General features: G+C 36.9%; 1 long non-coding RNA gene across 2 annotated transcripts in view; it reads right to left on the bottom strand.

Moving 5' to 3' along the window:
- Window positions 1–20,553, bottom strand: part of LOC108448752 — a 112,446-nt gene that overhangs the window by 77,648 nt on the left and 14,245 nt on the right. For both annotated transcript variants that reach the window (XR_001864766.1, XR_001864767.1), the window contains exons 3-4: window positions 6,065–6,215; window positions 1,074–1,187 (exon numbers count right to left, since the gene is read on the bottom strand). This is a non-coding gene — a long non-coding RNA (uncharacterized LOC108448752). The remainder of the gene's footprint in view (window positions 1–1,073; window positions 1,188–6,064; window positions 6,216–20,553) is intronic.

Below are 20,553 nucleotides of genomic sequence, written 5' to 3'. Positions count from 1 at the left end.
CGGCACCAGAGGCAGAACAGGCAACCTCCAAATGATGACCAGAACGCCAACCATCCAAATGGCAACCAGAATGTAGATCATCAACCTAATGACTCTTCTGATGATGACCAGGATGTCAACCATCAGGCAGATGGTCCTTCTACAAGCAGAGACTGGGATGGTCCCTCCACAAGCAGAGACTGAATTTTAAATTTCTTGTTATGGAGTCAGATAGTTAAAGCCTTAAGGACATTTTTAGAATTAATAACTGATGTAGATTTCTATTTAGGATTAATAGTAGAGTTGTTATCTTATAAAACAAAAAGGGGGAATTGTAGGTACAAAAATGCTGTTAGTGAGGATCTTCTTGTTATTTTTCTAAGTCCGTGAGAGACTTTTCTCTCTCACAGAAGAGGTAGCAGGGAATGTAAACAACCAAGCCACCTGCAACCTTGGAAAGTCTTGTTTATGGTATAGTAGAAAATATTTTGATAATGGATGTTTTAGGATTTTGGCCAATCATCCCCAAGGGGTGGCTGGTCCTTTGTCCAATTAGACTATGAAGAAAAAGTCTATAAAAGGTTTGTAAAATAATTAAATAAATCAATCTTGCTGCACAATTCCTGCCCTGCTGGATCTTCTCCTCCTCCTCCTCCCTATGGCTGCGGGACACGGTGATATACTGTAGGAACCAGGCCTGCGGTAATAGTCCCCTAACTTTCCAGAGCTGATCTTGAAGAACTGAGGCCTTTCAACCAGCCAGACTTCATGTTAGTCTGATTCCCTGTAGTCCGTATCATGTAAAAATGTAAAAAAACCCAAACTAACAAAAACCAAACAAAAATAAAAAGGACTCAAACACACAAACACCAAAACAAAAGCACCGAAACAAACAAACAGAACTAACAAAAAAACCACCCCAACAACCAACCCCAAAACATGCCATTAGGACTTTGGGGTTTTTTCCTCTATCTTTTAGATATTTAATGCAAAATAGAATGATATGTAAGTTCCTTACCATTCCTTTCACTGCCCAAATTCAGGAATGTAATTAGTTATTCTCACTGTGGGTCTTGATAAGAATTTTACTGTACCTCATCCATGTGATGTGAGTCCTTTTCACACAATTTCTTTTTGCATATATTGCAAAGGTTTCACACATACAGAGGCACAGCTGTCTTTAACAATTGCTTAGGCAGGTCTTCTTTCTGTAAGAAACAAATCCAAATGCACTCAACAACTGCAACAAAACAACAGCCCCAGTTTTCTTTGTTAGCATCAGCCTATTTGTGTTTTCTTTGGAGTTCCACATACATTTTCTCTAACCTTTGTGAGATGTATTAATGTCCAGAAGTTATGTCCTCAGCTTGAGTCAGACTCTGTAATGAAAGTTATTATGCCTTTTCTTTCTCGTGGATAGCGGGGTGCTAACTTTGTCCACCACATTTTCCTCTTTTCCTCTTTCCACTTTTCATTTATGTTCATAATTTTATAACAATCTTGTGCTGATATTTTATTTGCACATGTCATACGTATCTTACTTGCATCTACTCTACTGCTGTTCTATATTCTTCACCAGGACTGAGCGTGCCCCCGTGACAGCAGAGGCCGACTTTCTGCAAATCAATCTCCACAGATTATGTCTTTAACAACATTTCACTGAAATTTGTTTCCCTATTTTCTAAAATACTAATCATCTCGAAATGTACAATGTAAAAGTTATAGCATCAACACTAACCGCAAGGAAAGTTTCTAGTATCCAGAGACTTAGTAGGTGGTATAGAAACATATCTAACAATTATAGAAGGAACTCAATGCACCTAAACTCCTAAATTATATCACAACTAGCAAGCTGACCAGTTCTGAGCATATTTATGGACTCAGAACATGGGCAGTGATCTTGCTTATGGTGATAAATTGTTGGAGTGACACTTGTGCTTTTGGCTTGCGCCCGCTGAGATTTTCAAAAACTACCAGGTGTGGTTCAAAAATTAGCAGTGGGAAAGGGCCATGTGATTTGCATGCTGGTATTAGCTATGAGAACAGTTAGTCTTTGAGAAGAGAATCAAAGCAGAGTGTAAGCAGGAGCCAAGGCTCTTCCAGATTTAGATACAGAAGAGGCCGTAGTGGGAGACAGCAAGTGAGCAATGCTGCAGACATCATGTGAATTAAGTTGCATTAATAAGTAAACCAAGAACCTTAAAATCTGCTGTCCATACATTTCTAATGTTGCATATCCATCTACCTGGTACCTCATTATTTTTTTAATGAAACAACTAATTATTTTCTAGGAAACACATAGATATTTAAAACTCACCATGATTTAGCTAATTAGTCCCTCAACACATCCCAGGGAGCAAACAAATTAACCAGCAGTTTCCCCAGTTAAAACCTGCAATTTTTCTCTGTTTCTTTGATCATTGTAATTACCAAAGGGATTAATGTTATTGGTGCTGTTATTTGACTGCCTTAAAACACCCACATGTGGAGTACAAGGTCGTTATATACTAGATGTGTAGTTGATAAATTCATTGGGCTAGTTCAGAAAACACTTTCTTCATGGATCAAGAGAGGCAGGAGGGGGAAGGGTAGAGTGGTGAGCAGTCACAGAGGTGAGAATTTTCTTTCCACAAATTGGTTTTGCATTCTTGCAGATGAAACCTTGCTCCCATTTGTTTGCATGTACATTTCTGGAACCTTTGCATGGAACCTTTGCAGAGACAGGTTTCCTATCCTAAGACCAGTATAACTGTTGTAGTGAAACAATGCCCAAAAATGTCACTGTTGTCCCACAGACTTCTAACTAGCAGCTGCAAACCAACAGTACTTGAGTAGATGAGATGTAGTAATAAGAAATAATTTTATATTTATGCAACATTCTCTTATACAGGCTGAAGGCAGCAGAAGTGTTCTTCTTCTGTAAATACTAACTAACTGGGATTCCTTTTCCTCTTCTTTTCCTTTTATGTTCCTGGATGCAATTTGTATGATTGTACTTTATATCACATTATCTGCAACAATTCATTTTTTTCCTTCAGTTTTCCTGAACCCATTACTTAGGACATCACCATTACATCACAGTCTAGTCATCCTCCTAGAAACACTGAAAAATGTCAGCCCAGTGTTGAAACTGGTAATGGTCAGGGGGCTGATTCCATTCAGATTAAATCTAAGAGAGCCTTTTTATCAAGATTTCATTGGGAGTAATAGAAAGTCTGAGAAACTGGTAGCCCCAGAAGAGCAAAGTGTGTTAGCTGCCCATATGACCCTCCCTGTCCTGGCTCTACCTCACCATGCTGAGGGCCATATGGTCAGTTAATTGAGTATACCATGTTATAGATTTTACATCTCTCCAAATATTGCTAATATAATTCTGAATATTCATAGAAAACTTATAAAAAGTGCTCAGTAGCCAGTAGGTTGGATTGCAGACAGGCAACAGTCCAGCAAAGGTAATACAAAAAACCAAATATCTTTTGCTATATTAGAAATTTAGGATAGAGAGTTCTTTTTCCCAGGAGCAGATTTCACTGGAAAACAGTTGAGGAAAAACTGTGATCTTCCTTATTATTGTTGACAATTTCCTTACTTTCTGTTTTGTTTGATACCATTGCTTGGAAAGAAACAATTCTTGAAGTTGTTTCAAGATGTTTCTGTGATGAACAGATGTCTGTACACACCACTTTCAGAGGTAACATTTTTAGTCAGACATTTTTATATAACTTTCTGTGAATCTGCATTTCTGAGCAGCCATTTTTTGGGACAAGAACTATATGAAAGGTTTTACCATCTGCTTGTAAATCAGGACAAAGAGAAAGGAATCTTTTTCCCCACAGGGGCTTTAGGCATTGCAAAGGAGGTTCCCATTTCCTCCCTGCATAAGCATGCAGGAGGTCACTAAACAATCGGCAGTCTGCATGTTTCCATAGATGTGTGTCTGTGCCTGGGTCAAATCCAATCCACATCATTTTTATAGTAGTGTGACATCCTTATCTGCAGCACTGAAGATAATGGGGTGTGTAGGCTGACAATTTATCTCAAAAATAGAGATATTTTACAAGCTGTTAAGATTTAGGTGGCCTCATTGTAACACTTGGAATGGAAAATAATAATTACATGGCTCTGTCTGCAATCTAAGACATAGATTGGTCTGCAGTCTAGAAAGTGGAGTTTCTAATGTCATCAGAGTCCCAAGGGCTCTGGCCAGAGGCCTGTACAAATCATGTGTTGGTTTCTGATACGTTTGTGTACAACTGAGGAAAAAATGTGTAACTTCCTATACCTTTAGAGGCATGGACAGATGGCCATGGTCTTTTTTTTTTTCAAAAAGGTATCTTTCAACAGTTTTATTAGGCTAAAACCAGCCCAGATGATGAATGATGAATCAGAAAAGATGCAAGGGGCAATCTGAATTTCAATCTTTCATGCAACTGTTGACAACTAAGAGGACCTAGACACCAATTTTTCTCCTTATTGGCTCAAGTTTTCTCCCACAGTTGGCCTGATCCCATGTTCCAGAGTTCCTCATTTTTCTCAAACTGATTTTTTTCAGGTCATAATACTTTTATGCTTACTTTAGTGTTCTGAATCCATTTTATAAAGAATTTATGCATGCTTAATGATAATAAAAATTCTTTACAGAAGTTTTATTTATAAAAAACACTAGCCTTTATGGATATTGCATACATGCAGCTCATTTAAAAATTAAGTCAGCTATTTAAATGTCAAACTGCATCCTAGTTGACTGAGCATTAAATTTTGACTTAAATTACTAGATCCATATTAGCTTTTTACTTGTACTGAACTTGTGCATGATCTTTACTAGAAGATGATCATTATAATTTATACAGAAATAGTCAATTTCCCTTTTTGTACCAGACATAAGCAAAACTTCTGATGAGATAAATACAGGCATGATTTGGATATATTTCCCTTTTTGTACAAACATGTGTTCTGCATCATTCATAAATAAAAATGTGGTTCTGGAATGTTGGGTTCTGGTGGTTGGTTTTTTTCCCTAACCACTGCTAAAAAAAGAGAAAAATTAATTAGTAAAGATGATAAACATTATTCAATACACTATTCCATTACGTGTGGAGCGCTTTCTGAAAAAAAGTGATAGGAGCTCCCAATGATGTAAAATCCCTGGTATTGATAGATAACTTTCCCTTGACACTTGAAGGACCTCCAGTTCATTGTTCATAAAGCAAATCCTTCAGTTATGTTTTGGAGTTCAAACCACTTCAACTTTTCTTTGGGTACCATGAAAGTAGTCTTGCAATTTTCTACAGAAATCTGTTCTGCATTTCAACCACAAAATATCCTAGGAGGAGCTGAGTGAAAAATAACTCTGTTCTAATAGACTGTATCAACAAGCATCTGAAGAGAAGCAGTTTTAACAAGGGTTCAATTTTTTAGGTCCTTCTGTATTATCAGTTTGATAATAGAAGTAAATGCAATTATTTGCCCTTTCCCCCTTCACAATACAAAGGTAAAGGAAATAAGTATATGATTTTGATAGCTTATTGTATTGCAATGGTAGATGAAGACTTTATAAATACTTAGACATGTCATTCCTGTCTGCTTCTCACTCAAGAGTGGATATTCACAATATCTTGCTGTAAGCTGATAACTTGGATAATCTGAATCACTCTTGAGAATTCACTTACTATACAAGGACTTTGAAATAAGACCATGAAAACTATAGGCCTTAAAAAGATAGATTGTCATTGTCCTCTTCTCTAGGTACCTCTGCTATGACTGCTTTATTCTTCCTAGCACTAAAATCACTACAGAATAAGGAATGTGGAAACTCATGTGGTACAATACTGGGCACGGTTAGAAACAGAACTTCAATCTCCTAAGGACTAATGCATCTCACTCTGTTATTTACCATGTACTTCTGTACACTATGACAGTCTTATATCCAATCCCAATCCCAATACTTCCAAATGTCCAAGCATCTGTCTTGGTGTTTGGTGTTTAAATGTTATCAAATCAAAAGTTATTTTTCTGGAACAACAGAGGAGCAGACACAAATAAAGTTTCCTTTTTCCCCAAAAAATTCAGTAACTTGAGGGCTTACCCAGAGTGTGGGAGTCCTGTGGCCAGCTAACCCTTCAGTCTGAGGCACTTAAGCACTGCCTTCCTCTTGAGGGGTGAGTAGGTGTATCAACAAGGTAGAGGTTGCTGTTGTGTTCACACCCCTTCCATTTTGCATATAACTGCCAAATAGCCTGTAGTCAGAAAACAAAATTAGGAGTGCACATAATTATCTTACCTAGTAATGAGCAACTGACTCAAAAAAAAAGTAGACCTAATTTCCAGCCTCTGCTCTTGTTATTTAATCATTTTATCTAATGTCTCTTTCATTTGCATTCAAGCTGCTGAGAGTAGCTCTTGTTAATTTCTAAGCAGCAAGACCTATGAGATTTTCAAGTGACAGAAGTATGTTCTGCTTGAAAACAGCAGAATATAAACAGAGTATGTGGATATGAGAAGTAGATTGCCCATGCCATTTAGTGCTTCTGCAAATATAACCTTGTTTGTGCCCTATTCCAACAAAGTGTTTTTCTTGTGTATTGCTATAATTATTGTGTATTATTTAGAAGATAATTTGTGTAGCAGTTCATTTTTCAATACTTTAGCAAAGCTCTTCTTGTGCTTTCAAAAATTTTATGATTTGCAAGTGGTTCTTAACAGATGTGATTTCAAATTATATAATTAAAGAAAAATATTTCTCTTCGTGGCACACAAACACAAACATAAGATGCATCTTTTCTTGTTTTCTCCCTAAGCATGAATTTCAGAATGCATCTCTTTAATAACATAATCATATTTTCTAGTAGTGCAGTCTTATATCTATAAAGGGATGAGGAAAAAAAGAAAAAGATGAAAGTTTGAAAAGATCAGCATATTGCTGGGTTCAGGCAAGCTGATTGTCCTGTATTGTCAAACTGAGATAAAAGTCACATGACTCAATGTTTGTTTGGGGGGCAGTTTTTTCCAGTGAAATTTAAGCTTTTCCCTCTGGTTTCTGTTACCCAGATAATACATTTCAGTGCATTAATTGTTTTTTATGTTGTGGTCTGAAAGCTGCTGATGTTAACGAGCTCAAAGAGGTTCAGTTCCTTGCTCTGAATTCTGAGTGATCCCAGAAAATTTGCTAGCCCTTAGCCAAAACTCACTATTTCTTGCTTACTCTTATCTACAGGAATAAGGAATATACAGACAATAAGGAACATATTCTTTATGTACTCATTTATTATTGCAAGGACTACAGGGGTTAATGCAGTATCAAAAGCAATTTTGCTGAGCAGTGTGTACAGGAAGAATTCATACATGAAATGTCAATTCCTAGATTTAAAAATTTCTTAAATCTGAACTGATGCTGCTTTTTTGTTGCACTTGGGTTAACATTATATCATGTTTTGTTAACGGTTTCTTTAGACTTTTCTTAGCTTTATTTTCTACAAGTGATTATATTCTTGCCTATGTTTCTAAGGACCACTTCCTCTTTTTACCTTCAGGACAAATAGAATGAATTCCCTGTAGCATCCAATTACTTAAGGCTCACTCAGAGGAACTAAGCCAGTGGAGGGAGCTGAAACGGACTTGCGTATGAAACCTCAAGAAGCTGACCGTGTGCTATACAATGTGCTGACTAGTAGATAATGCAAAGGATGCCAAAAAGGCCTTTCTCTATCAAACAAGACACTGTACCTTTTACAAAGTAGTGGCTACATATTGCAAAGAAGAGCTTACATTTCTACCTCCTGTGTCATTGTGTATAAGATTTTAGTGACGTTTTCAAGGAGAGAGACAAACAGAAGGTGAAGGTACTTCTAAAAAGCTATGTTCAGCTCAGAGGCTATATTCAGCTAATTGGTTCAGCTTCTGTATTAGAAATTTAGCACTGCTAAAGGGTTTTGACTTTGTTACCGGCTGAGTCCACTTAAATGCTTTTCTGAGGGGCCAGGTTAGAGAGCCTGTACTTCTGCTTAAGCTAACAAAAGGAAAGAATGTTTTCAAAAGTGTGTTTTCGGGATGCTGCTGCACAGACCACCCCAAATAACAACTCCAGAGACAATAACCTAACCTTGGGACTAAACCATTCAGTCCTATGAGGTCTCAGGAAGCCATTACTTTCTCTGTATAAATAGAAGCAACAATAAAAACGCAGTGTAATCTGACCAATTTCTCACATCAAAGCTGACACTTTAATTACAACACTTTATTACAATAAATGCCTCTTCCATCTTTGTCTCTCAGAGTCATCCTTGTAGTCTCTAGGATGTTCTCCTTCAGCTGCCTTTGGCAAAGAATATTCTTCTTCCCTTCACCTCTTCCAGCTGTGAACTAACTGGATTTTAATACAAATACACAGCATCTGGTAATTTTCTAAACAAACCTCATAATGGACAGACAGCAAAACAGGGCTACAAAGGAGGATGCTAAACCTGCAGGTTAGGGGCCAGCATGCCACACAGGTTGGGAGGTGTGACTGGAACGCAAAAAATGAAGTTGCTATGGACTGTAACCATACGTCAGACCTAGCTGAGGTTTCGAATGTTCCTTTCAGACTAATAGTGGAACTTCGAGATTCAAGAGAAGAATTATCTCTTCTTTTTTCTAAGCAAATATGTTCTGCAAGTGAGAAGCATCAAACTCTATTTCTGAGAGACCTACTTGTTTAAACAACTGGCATGTGGATATGTAGTGAGCATGGAACCACCTGAACCAAAATTTTGCTTTAACACTATAGATATTTCAACCTATGCTGCTCAGTTTCTATTAAATGCCTGTTTCCTAACGTATACCTATAATATATTTTCAGTAAATTTAACATGGTCTTAACGCCATCTCTATAAAAGTTACTTACTTAAAAAATCCCCTAAAAATAGACCATTCAGTGTCTCCAGGTTTAAAGCAGATTTTACTGTAAAACATTAAATGTTTATAAGTTTTAATTAAATTCTATTAATTCAATTATATTAGAATTTAATTAAAATTTAATTTTTTAAATTAATAAAACTTTTGGCAGCTTTTTATGACTTTAATGGCTCTTCATTTTTAATGAAGGTGTTTAGCGCTCCTTCAACAGAAAGATCCATCTTTTCCCATGGATGCACAAAGGATTGGTGAACTGCATATAGATACATCTGGCATAAAAATAAAATAAGGGTAAATAATTGTATTTCATTACCGGCTTAGTAAAAAAAAAAAATTTAAAAAGAGGCATATTTGATTACAGAACATGTCTGTGCTACTGAAATTATGGCTGTAACAGACAAGTGTACATTTTTAAAGAATTTAAGTAGTATGGGCAGCATAGTGGTGAAAGACTTCATCGCTCTGGAATCACCATGGCTGAGCAACCCTGAAACCCATCTTGGATAAGTGGTTAGCTAGTTCATGCTAAGGTCAGTGCATCATGTCATCTCTGCTACTGTTTGCCCAAAGGGTATATGTTAAATAACCACAGGAAAACACCTGGGTGTTCTCCTTATACTTTCAGAGTTTTGATGTAACTTAAGCTTGTGCTCGAGAAGTCATTTGAAACATTGAATGACGTGGACATCTTCTTTCAGAAAACTTATTTTAAACTTAAAATTCTGCATGTAACTTTTCCCAGTTAAGTTAGTTCCTTCCTCTGCGCAGCATTCACACTTGCTCTGACAAACACTTTTTCTCCAGTTCTGCTGGAATCAGTCATCCACTCTTATTTCTTTCCATAAGCTTTCTGCCATGGAGTCCATGGCTTCTTTCAGTATCTCCTGTGAAAGAATATTCATTCCAATGGGTAACAGAAGAACTGAGTCTGTAGGCAGAAGAATATTGGAGCTCAGTCTAAGAAGCCTCAGTGGATTTATCTTTCAACCAACTGCTGCTGCTATGTAAAGGCTTTGTGAAAGAATAATTCTTCAATGTTACCATAATAATACTTAAGAAGGTGGAAAAATCCCAACAGTGTGAAGCAGTGTCAAGTCAAATTTTATCAGAATGTTTTAGCTGACACAGTTACTTTTTTGCAAACTTTCACTGTGAATAAGTTTGAAATGCCTGTTTCTATTCCAAATGAAATCAGGTTTTATTAGAAATGTGACAAAATGTAAATAGTGTCATGAAGGAGAAAACCTGTCAGTCCCCAGACAGGCCTGAAAAGCACTAAGGAACAAAAGTTTGTGTTGCCATCTCTTACCACAACATATTCTTAATAAAGTCCTTATCAAATAGAGACACGACTCAAGGAGTTGCTACATGTGACCGGACAGTTTCCATCTACCCAGTGCCCAAGATGGAGAGCCATAAGTTCAGATACAGGTGTCCAGACTCCCTTCTACACATTTTTCTGACTTAAAAATGGGTCTCAAAATAATGGAACCTTGCTCTTTGAGATAATGCAGGAATTGACTGGATGCTGTGAAAGACTGCATCATGCTGAAGCACATGCATATATGGTGTCAAATCAGTAGATATTTCTTTGGTGCAATTTGCTGAATTATTGGTAATTATGGGTTGAAGTACAGTTCAAGTCTTTTGAGACAGAGATACATATACAGGAGCATGATTTAGCATTGCAAGTTAAAGGAATTAAATTCCATTCTACTGGAATGCAGTAGAAATCAGGGAATGAAATGAGAGTGCTGGAGGTGCATTTACATCCTTCACAGTTTTGTGTGGCTTTAAGTGAAGTTAATTAATTGAATTAATTTAATTTCATTTCTTATTTTAATTTTATTCTATTAATTTAATTAACTTGCTTATTTCACAGAAGGAAATGCTGTGATAAGAAATAAAATGAATGTAAGAAAATATGTGGTGTCTGCAGAGTTTTTACTTTCTTTTACTTTACCCTGGATACAGTGTTTCAAGAGTAGAAGTATTCCCTTTCTCTTGACGGTCCAGGCTTCTCCTGGAAAAACTAATGAGATATTTGCCAAGATAATGTGTCATCCTTGATGCCAAGTGAGCCAGTCAGAACAAATCACTTCATCAGTAGTAAGCTATTTATAGTATTCACATGTGTCATCTCTGTTCGCTTTGATTTCTGTCCTGCTGCAAATCTAATGCAGTTGTAACTACCATAATAGTTAGCAGTGTGCGATGTAACCTTTCTTTCCCATTTGTTTTGTATCCTTAGTATGTGGGAACAGCTTGGGCATGGCTGGCCATTCTTTCAGATACAGCTTGGCTTCAGAGAGGAACAGGTGGAACAGTGACCATGATCTGACAGAAGTGTCCACTGCTTTCCTTAAAACTCTTTCTGCTGTCAAAACCGAGGTATGCAGGCTGAACAGTTATTGGAAAGGAAGGGCACCAAAGGTGTTTAGATTGAATTATTCCTTGTTGAACTGCTTCTGTGTATTGACAGTGTGCCAGACTTCTCTCATGGACTGGCTCAGCTCCTCCCTGCTGGTTACATATGCTACCATTTCCTCCTCCAGTTAACTCCTTTTTCTACGTTTCATGATACACCTTTTTCCTTCCATTTTCCCTCTCCTTCATTTTCACATAGAGTGCTTGAACACCATCTAGCAGCAAAGAGGCAAAGGTGAAGTGGAAGAAAGAGTGGCTCAGAGGGCTGCTTAGTAACATGGAAATGCACATGGTATTTCCCTTTAGTTCTTATATAACAGCTATTCATCAGTAGATACTATGCTGAAGGTCATTTTGGTATAAAGGCAAAATTAAAATTATACTTTATATTGTCATTTTACATTCTTCTTTTGTATTATTTTAATTAAATCCAAAGATTGTCAAGCATTTCATGTTGAATTATTTACTTAAGTATTACATAGCTTTACTAATTCATTTCTCATCTAAGTATCTGTATTTAATGCAATGATTATGAAAGTTTTAAATGTGATTTTTGTGAACATACAGTTAGAATTAGCTTGAGTGCAAGTGCAATTAAGTTTGCATCATGTGCTAACTTAATTTTTATGCAAATATGCTTTCATGATGTTGCAGATGTTTTTCATTTAAAAATATGGGCATAACACATGCCCCTGAGAATTGGATTTCTCTATACCATACATATTTTAATAAAGTATTCCTGCCCTGAGAAAGTATAATAGGCAAAGTCTATAGTGAAGAGTGTGCATTCTGTTCCAAATGAAGAGTGGAAACTCCTATATGTCCACATTTATTTTGTATAGGATTAATCACGCAGGAACACAAAACCCCTAAGTGGAAATGAGTTTATTTACTCATCTCACTGTAACTTTTAATAAAGACAGGTCCTGTGTTTCTGATAGGAATTTAGAAAGAGTAGAGCAAATGAGTTTAGTGAATACTGCCAAGTGTTGAGATCAAACAAGAATGCAGTGGTTATACAGCACAGCAGGAGTGGGCGATGCATGGAAATGATGGTGTACTGCTGTAGGTCACACATACTGAGACACTTGGGGTCCCACAAGTGGAATTGGACCCACACTTCACTCCTAAAGTAGGCGAACGAGCATTGGGCTACATTCAAAGGTAACTGTCAGATAATATGTTCAGAACTCAGTGATTTACTGGTTTAACTATGGTCTAAATTAAACAGGTTTTTACTGCAAAGAAAAAGATTGCTATTCTTTTTTCCTCTGAAGAATCTACACTAAGCTTTCTGGCCCATTCTTTTCTTTCTTTTAGGAAAACAGGTTCAACTTTGTCTCTGAAATCTTTGTAATGATCTTTCCCATGCAAAAGAGAATTTGGAAAGTTCTCTGTCATGTTGGTCTGTCTAAAGTTTGAGTCATTTTTGTGTGTGGTTTTATTTTCTCTTATGCAGAACACAGCATTTAAAGAAAGGTCAAAGCCACAAATAAGCCTTCATGCACACATTTTCACTTATCACTTAATCCTGAGGCACTATTGGTTTAATCAGAAGTGTATGTGTCTGTGTGTGGAGGGAGGGAATTAAACAGGAGTGTTGGAACAGAGCCTTTCAGTAAAGCACCCAGTTTCACTTTCTTCTTTTATCTGGCAATACTTGTCCTCAGGTTACAGAGCTGATGGTTGATGGTAGCAGATTTAAGGCCATAGCAGATGTTACAGATCTGATACGTGAGAGCAGTTAATCAGATAAGAGGTTATCTTCTGAAACACCTCACTATTGTTTCAGTTCTGTCTCCAGAGTGAAATCTGAAGCATAGTGAGAGGACGATGACTCTTAAAGGGGAGGATTTAGCAATAGGTTTGGTTCAATTTGTCTGACTCATCTCTCTAAGAGTAGGTAATGACATACTGTAAGAGTATCACAAATAGAAGTTGTGAGGTACACCATCTACTAAAAACTTTTTCTGCCATGATACTTGTTTTATGATATTTGTCACTATTTGATCCTTTTAGTGACTGTTCTAATGAGTCTGCAAACTCTCAGCAATCACAAAATCTTGATTTTCATTTAGTGGTTACCTTATTACAACCATTAATTCAGTAAAAATAGGATAAACAGAGTTAAAAAAAATCTGTAATTTAGGTGATGAGAATGAACAAAGTGATGTATGGTGGAGGACTTTTAAAAGGTTGTATCTCAAGCAGGTCAGAATTGATGCCTGTCCTGGTGGCAGGGAGAGGGTGGCACTTAGTGCAGTGTGGGCATGGCCAGGTTGTTATTCTATACCAGTCACATCAGTGCTGGGGGCCTGGTTTAAGGAAGAAAACTGAACACCCCACCAAAAGTGCATAATTTTGCCTCCCCCTCTCCAGCAGTAAAGTGTTGACACCAAACCCTTCAAGAACTGGCCCAGCCCCGTTTTCTCCAGAGCATGGCTACAGGACATGTTGCTGAAAGAAAAGCAGAAAAAAAGCGAATTCACACCAGTGCTGAACTGACAGCACTGGCATGGAGCCTGCCACAGGGAAAAGAGTGGAGGGCAGGGACCCCAGCTCAGCTGAGATGGTGAAACCAAGTGGAAGGGAGCCCAGATGAGCCCAAACCAAAGCCAAAAGGAACACATCAGAATGTTTGGAAAAAGGGGCAGCCACCCATGGGACTGCCTTCCAGTGCAGCAGAGTAGTAAAAATGGTGGTGCAGGCAGCAGCAACTGTGCTCAACAGAACAGCAGCGCAACCTGACGGCAATGACTTAGGTTTTGGGGAGCTTGTTTGCCATTGTTTGTTGCTGTTTCAAGCCTGGGAGGTGGGAAACACTAACTGTGGCAGCCCCCCTGCCATCTTGCCTTAGTTCCCAATGCCCTCGTGGGAGGCACACAGGAATGGTCGCCATAATGCCTTTGTGTGGGGAAGACGTCCACCATCTTGGTTTTGTGTTCCCAGTGGTAAACACCTTTTGGTGCATAAATCACCTTCTCTTTTTGTATATTTTTTGCTATTAATACTGCTGTTGTTATTGTGTGGGTTTTATTCCATTGCTTTGAGTTTCAGTAAATTGTTATCTCAACCCATAGTCTCTGCTTTTGTCCTTCCCTTACCGCATGGGGCGGGTGAAGGGGAGTAGTTTATTTGGAGTTTATTTTCTGGCTGGTGTTAAAACCAGCATAATGGTAAACTTGGCTTTCATTAAAGAGCGATATTTTGTGAAAAACTGGGAAAGAAAAGCCAACCTGACATTACAGAAATATAATTACATCCTTTATGATAAAACAATGCCAAAGAATGTGTGATCTCATCCTCCATGAAGCATGAAGAGAAGCAGTTCGAATTATGCACACATCAATATATTTAAAAAAACATTATTTCTTTGAAAAGACAGCTTCATTGTTTTTAAATATAGGAATGAGCAAACAGCACACTGTGCAGTTGGTCTGATCATTTAATTCTGCTTCTTTAACCTCATACAAAAATGAAGTCGTGAGTTTAGTCTCTTAGAAGGGAGAAAGACCTTTGGAAAATAGTTTTGGAAGGAGTCAGATCATCTTCTCCCAAAGTATTACTGACATTTCCTAATATCTGAAAATATCTATATTTTTTTGTAAATATTAATATCTATACACATTTCATCATTACTTACTGTAGTGGTTTGACCTTGGCTGAGCGCCAGGTGCCAAGTGCTCTATCACTCCCTTTCTCAGCAGGGCAGGGTAGAGAGAAATTAGATGGAAAACAGCTAGTAGGCTGAGATAGGGAAGTTTACTAAAGCAAAAAACAGGAAAAGCAAAAGTCTGTGCTCACATAAGCAGAAGGAAGAGTCAGTCTCTACTTTCCATCAGCAAGAAATGTTCAGACACTTCCTGGGAAGCAGGGCTTCAGCACACATTTGCTCTGGAAGGAAAACATTGTAGAACAACAAATGTCCCCCCATTCCTCCTCCTTCCCTTACCTTTCATATCTAGGCTGATGCCACATGGTGTGGAATATCCCTTTGGTTACTCCGGGTCGGCGGCCCTGGTTGTATCCTCTCCCAGGATCTTGTTCCCTGCCAGCCCCTTGATGTGGAGGGAATGTTAGAGGGACAGCACTGCTCTGCAGTAGCCAAAGCACTGGTGTGTTATCAGCACCCTTCCAGCTACCAATGCAAAGCACAGCACCGTGGGGGCTGCTAAGGGGAAATGAACTCTACCTCAGCCAGACCCAATACACTTACAAAATGTGCTCAACAGTAAGTTAGACATAGCAGCACAATACTGTAATGAATCAATAGGATAGTGGTACAATTAAGTGGTATCAATTCAGTCTAATTTATGATAATTTAGCAACATTGTTGCTGGTGTTAAAAATACTGTTTATTGGTAAAATAGACATACTTGGAAGAAATTATTGAGTTTTTAAAACACTTTGTATTAGGGAAAATACTAGTATACATAAAAGACTGCATACGCAAATGAATATAACTGTAAACTGAACTTCATTTACTCATCCGTCTTCAAGGAAATGTTAACTGTATCATAGTTCATTATAGGAAGAACAAAATTTCAGAGAGGTTTAAAAACCTTATTGCCACTGATATTTTATGGCATTTGGTAAAGCTTTTTTTCCTCTTATCTTGATACATAGTAGATGTTAATATTTTTGAAGTCTCCGTTTTCAGAGTCTTTGTGTACTAGGCGCACACTGTCTAAGCATTAGTTTTGCATATAATTAAATTCTATTAGAAGATACTAATGCCACAACCTAATGAGCGCTGCAGGTCTGTTCCCTGCAATGGGACCAGATCTAGGTTCACTGACTTTGGAAAGATCCCCGCTGACTGAGCACAAGCCATGTTCCAGCTGCTGCTGGTTGTACTTTCAAGATATGCCAAAATCTTACACCACTGACAAAATCTGTCTAACCACTATCTTGCAAGAGACATCCAAGCAGCTAGGATTTGAGTTGTCTGTGTGCTTTTTTTGAAATACAGATGATGTTGCAGAGCCTCTATCTTGCTGTGATTTCAGGAATCCTTGTTACTTTCCAATAAGATACTCCGAGGTCTTTGAAAGCACTGATGGTACATGTGATTTGTGTTTCAAACAGTGGGCAGAAGAGAAGGTTCAGTCATTAATTTGCAATTTGTTTTGACCACAAGCTGTATAGGTGATCTCAGGCTTGAGTTCCAAAGGAGGAATCAAAGATGTTTGTGCTTTTACCTAAGTTGATCATAAAGCAGAAGCTCTCAGAGCTGGGATAAGGCACATCTCCCATTTTCTCAAGAGCTCACAGACCCAGCTGAGGTACACAGATCTGTAAAAGTTGGATATTATCTAAGACAAAAGCAAAAGCATTTTAACTGGGTTTTTGCTGAGCATTTTAATTGGTTTTTTGTTGGGTCATTTGAGTTTCTTTTTTGTCTAGTTGTTTACTGTGGAGATGCTTAGAGAAGTCTATTGACACACTCTGGCAGTTCCCTACTGGAGACCTGGCTAAATTCTGGAATTGGGGATGCTTAAAAGAAGAAAATGAATAGGAAATAAAAGTTAACCACATTTTTTCAGACCTTAGATATGATCAATTTTGAATCTGAGTCATAGGGTAGGAAAATATTCCCAAGACTGCCTATCGTTTAATACATATGAACCAAGATTTATAGAGCTATACCTTGTAGCAGTGCAATAATTTTTAATATTTCTATTCTCTTATTTGCCTTTCTTCCTCTCATTCTCTAATAGAATACTAGCTTATCATCTGTAGGTCTCTTATGTACTTTAAAAACCAAGTCTAGGGTTTTCACTCCACTGTATAAATCATTGCTACATTGATGTGACTCTAGCTGACTTCAGTGACATCACTTCAATCTCAAACTTGTGTGAGGAAGAACAGTCAGATCTTTTTTGTGTGCTAAAGAGAAATCTTCACTTCCTCTTACACAGCAAAAGGTTCATGCTAACTCTTTTTTTTTTATTCCCAAAGCCCTTTTCATAAGCAGACTTCTAGAAGATATTTTCTTAGCCACAGCTGTGTTTCATTCAGGGGGAAAAAAAATCATGAATTCCAGCTGTTCAGAAAATACAATTAAATAGAACTGAACTAGTCTTTCAGCAATGACTTTGTTGTATGATACTGCTGTCATGATTTCAATGAATTTATGGCTGAGATGTGACTTTATATTTTCTGACACGGCCTTTTCAGATTTCATGTTTTGGTTTATCTCTCATGTTTTTGGAACTTAAATGTTCAGGGGGACAGACTATCATTATTTAACTCAGAGAGCCTAAGTAACTGAGTCAGCTCAAATACAGCAGTTGTGACTTGTTAGAAGTATTAGGTGACAAGGATGTGCACATTGTTACTAAATATAAATGCATGAGGAACAGTAACTAATTGAGGAACTGAAATATGACTTAAAATCCACAAATAAATTTTTTCTCATACATACAAATGACATTTCTAGTCTTCCTCTACAATGAAAAATAGACATAGAGTTGAAGAAAATATGCTGAAGTGTATTAGAGGGTGGTGATTCATAATTAATTGTCTCAGAATTGTTTGTTATCAAATTATTCACTCTTGAAATGAAAACATGCTATAAGTGAATACTTTTTTCTATTTCTTTTTCCTTGTTGATGCAAAACAGTCACAACTTATCCCTACTCCAAATGTAAATAAAATAGGTATTCCAGGAAGAGATGTAATAGTTTGAATTTTCTGAGAGTCATAAAGAAATTGAAATAAAATGTAAATTTCATTATTATAATGTTATATTGCTATATGATATAATCAAAATGCATTCAGCTCTAAATCAACTGTATCTAGTACCTCATAAGCAAAAAAAAAGCTTTAATCACAGTATTTCATTACTTTCATAAGGTAGTTTTATACCAATATATATGCTACTAACAGTTAGTGAATATGTCTATCTCATAATTAAAAAAAAGATTCAATTTTTTAGGAAAATTATAATTGTCCTTATTAACTCTAATTTAGATAAAATTGTCAATGATATATATTGATTCCTGTTATAACTATGAAGCTTAGAGTACATTTCTTACAGTCATGAAGCAGCAGTGCTGCTCAAATTGAAATGAATTGTTGCATGAAAGAACCACAAGTCCTGTGCCTCAATGCTAGCACTTCTGTGAGAATGCCATATGCCTACACTCTGTTCCTTCTAGAGCAAACAACTAATCATTAAGACTTATGTAGTGTTTTGGTCTTGCATTAGAGGGAATGAAAATGTTTAGAAGCTTCAGCTAGCTTCATTAGCTTGTGAAACTTCTGAAGAAAAAAAGATGGAAATTAATTATGCTAGTTGATTTTTTTGATATAATTTTCCTCTAAAATATTTGAATCTGATCACCAGCAAATATTTTATTAACTTTTAATTATTTTTCTAAGGCATTTATCTCCTAACATGCAGTATTTAACCGTTCTTTTATAGAAGAGCATACAGATTTGCTACATATTGTGAGTTCACTCATATTTATAAAAGATAAATACTTGTGATATTTGACTCTGAAAGAAGGTATCACAGAGTTCGAGAGTAGAGGGAAGGATGAGAGAAAGATTTTTTTTTCTTCATTTTAGGTAATTTTCATTGGTTTTATGCATCATATTTTTTGAATTTCCATCCAAAATTATATAATAGTTCCTTTCCATTTATTGATATTTTTATTTTACCGCTTCAACTTTGTTCTTTTCACATTTTGCCTCTATATTTTTAGTATTTTCTTGCAGCCAAGGAAGAAGATGAACACTTCTTTCCAATTTAATTATTAAATAGCACTCAGAAAGGACAATTATCTTTTCCCTGTTTTCTGGAGAACAGAGCACCATGGCCTTAAGTACTGCAAGGAAGCTGAGCAGGACTGGACAATTTTGGGGTCACCCCAAGATAGAAGCACAGGAACATTTTTGAAACTTAGGGTCCATGGGGTCATGCCTGCTCTACAAAAGGGGAAGGGATGTATTAGGGAAGGAGTGGGAAGAAAAACGTAGAGACAGGTCAGTAGCTGTGTTTGGGAAGCAGTCTTGCAGCAGAGCCCACCCAGCAACTTCCCTTCCAGTGTGATGGGAAGCTTGGGTGGCACCAGGCAGGTCATTACCCCAAGACATGAGAGAGTCTTGCAATGGAAGTTGATGTCTCCTTGGAAAAGGACACTGTGCACTCCCCATCCTGAGGAGGATGTACTTAGTACAAACTTTTAATTTCAGTGGTATGCGTTAAGTTCAGAATTATGCAGTTGTCTTTGCTTCTTTGTAAAAGTTCATTAGGTAGCAGCTAAGCTTCAAAACCCTTCAGTTACCTGATTTAACTGAACAGATCAGAAAAAATGCCATTTTGCAAATGAAAACCACGCTAAAACATTTAGCCTTATGTTCCCATTTTATAATATGTATCTTTATAAAACTTAATCTAAATTAATCTTTCAGCAAATGGATGCAGCAACATAATTCTGACCTAATAATGAAGTGAAACCATAAAAATGAAGCTGATCTCCTCACGTTTGGTAGAAATCCAAAATGCTAAAAAAAAAAATCATCATATTTCAGGCAATTATTTAGTCTGGATAAGAATTAGTAAAAAAAGTTCTTTTGTCTTTTATCAAAGCAGAAACTGTTCATTATGTCAAGATTTCCCAGTCTCGGGCTGCTTAAAATACATCAGAGTAACTACTACATAAAACATCTCTTTTTCATAATGTTAATTCCACATAAAAGCAAAGAATAAAGCAGCAGTTACTAAAAAAAAAGAAATTGTATGCTGCTTCACCAGCCATTTTCCTCCTTCCACAATGGTGTGAAGGGGTTTTGATGAGAAATATAGCTTAGTGCGTAAGAACAGGATGTTACTCATTCCAGCTGAAATGAAGCCCTCTGACAGATTTCTAACGTATGCAAAAAAAAAAAAAAAAAGGTGTTCTCATTCTTATCAAGCATGAAGGTTACATTTAGCCTGAAAAGGTATGTAAAATCAACAGCAAAAAGTTTTTAACCTGGAAGTAAAGCATATCATATGGGATAAAATAATACTGAGTACTTGTTTCTGCAAGTTAACTATAGCTAAAGTATTTTGTAAATAGAATGTGCTTTATTTTCCACCAGTAATTTATTTATTCTTTATCACTTTCAGGTCTTTTTTGTTATTATGGCAGCAAGACACTGAGCATTCCTAACTGAGTAAGCATAGCAAGGGTAAAAAGTGACATTTAGTTGCAGGTCAGGATAGTGATTTTTTTTCTCTATATAGTGAAGTAGGGCTGTGTT

Source organism: Corvus brachyrhynchos, unplaced genomic scaffold, assembly GCF_000691975.1.
Source record: "Corvus brachyrhynchos isolate BGI_N302 unplaced genomic scaffold, ASM69197v1 scaffold408, whole genome shotgun sequence".
In the NCBI taxonomy this organism is placed as follows: domain Eukaryota; kingdom Metazoa; phylum Chordata; class Aves; order Passeriformes; family Corvidae; genus Corvus; species Corvus brachyrhynchos.
The sequence above is the reverse complement of the archived record's forward strand: the minus strand, read 5'-3'. Positions and strand labels throughout refer to the sequence as shown.